This window comes from Poecilia latipinna, unplaced genomic scaffold (assembly GCF_001443285.1).
Source record: "Poecilia latipinna isolate Pla-1442-1.1 unplaced genomic scaffold, P_latipinna-1.0 Scaffold7789, whole genome shotgun sequence".
NCBI classification, from domain to species: Eukaryota; Metazoa; Chordata; class Actinopteri; order Cyprinodontiformes; family Poeciliidae; genus Poecilia; species Poecilia latipinna.
Window position 1 is genome coordinate 1 of NW_015120405.1, and position 1,573 is coordinate 1,573.

A 1,573-nucleotide genomic window follows, 5' to 3' on the forward strand; every position below is an offset into this window, starting at 1 on the left:
CAGGACGAAGTTAAATTCAGTAAGTTATAATTTCACATTTAGTCAATAGTGAATACTCGCATATTTGTAAGGAAAACTGATCTTCCGGTTATTTTATTTATTTTGTTATAACGCAGTACAGCAAGGCAGACTGTGGAAAGCAGTAGAGATCGACAACATGGCGGACGGAGGACGGATATAAGGACGAAGTCATGAAGCCGGTATGTATTATGTACAGTCACTGCGTTGATTCCCGACTGTATAATGGTTGGTTGAGAATAATTTTAACTTATGTATTTTTGAGAAAACGATATATTTGCTACAATATTTTTTTTAATTTTACATTTATTTCCACAGACACTCCACAGAATGGGAGTCACATTTGTGTTAATCAGACTCTTCAGGAACGTCCTGATGTCCGTGACAAGGACAGAGAAGCAACTGTGTGTGAGTATCTACTATTTTAGAATGTTGATATTTTATGCTTCAATATTGTTTATGTACATAATGGAATTATGCTATGTATTGACAATGCACAAAAATGTTTTCCATCTGCATCCAGGACCTACTGCCAGTCATCCAGATGTAGCTCAAGAAAGAAGCAGGTAAGATCTAGAGATGTCACAATTCTTTGAATGATTAAAGTACTGTAATTTATTAAAATCAATCAAGGCAAATTATCTGCCTCAGAGTTTGTTGAACTATGTTTTACTATTTATTACCAACTGCTTTTAATTCTTTTTTTTCTTCCAATTGTTTCCAAGTGTTTTCTCTTTTTCATTAAAGTTTTTGTTTTTTGTAAGAATGTATTAATATGTTTTTTTTTTGTTTTGTTTTGTTTTTTTTAGTTTTAATGTCTTATGTGTGCATACTAAGCTGGAAGTTGCCAAACATTTTCACTGTAGTTTCATAATGACTAAAAGATGCCTGTAGCTCATAATGATTGTCTGTTCTGTGTTAACAGCTGATGGAGGAAGGCAGAGAGTACTGGCAGCAGAGGAGGTGGCATTCTGGGAGGATGGCAGCTATGAGGGGGTATCAGGATGGACTGTGGTGAGGTTGAGACCCCAAGTTCCCCCAACCAGGAGCTCAGTGACGTCGGGCCTACGCTACAGGAGAGACGTCGGGCCTGTCCTGTACGCAGCATAATGTTGGATCATGTTTGGACAAAAAAAAAAAAAACACTGCCAGATAATCCAGAAATGGACAAGCATTTATGTCTTATTTTGTGTGCAAACAGTAAAAAAAAATGAAATAAAGAAAAAAAAATTCTGTGCCTCATTTATGTTCCTCATATATGAACATGTTGCATATAAGCAATATCAAATGAATATATTTTAATACAGCATTTATTTTTGATATATATTTTTTTAAAATACAGTATTAAAAATATTAATGATTGGGGTGGGGTTTATTTATAAAGACATAAGTGCTGTCCAATGGGCACACATCAACCAACCAATCACATGTCAATGATGAACTGTGATGTCATTGTTTTTCATCCAATGACTGAGAATCCACGTGGGTCTGCTGAAGCGCCTTTGCATATGCTAGGCTATTCGTATGCTAAGTAGAGTCGTTAACACCTCCCGCC

The 1,573-nt window shown here is 35.8% G+C and overlaps 1 long non-coding RNA gene across 1 annotated transcript; it reads left to right on the plus strand.

Annotated features, from left to right (window-relative positions):
* The first annotated feature begins 49 nt into the window (after window positions 1-49).
* Window positions 50-1,219, plus strand: LOC106944281 (uncharacterized). Its single transcript, XR_001424193.1, has 3 exons — window positions 50-200; window positions 337-584; window positions 944-1,219. It is a non-coding gene; the product is annotated as an uncharacterized LOC106944281 (long non-coding RNA).
* The last annotated feature ends 354 nt before the right edge of the window (window positions 1,220-1,573 follow it).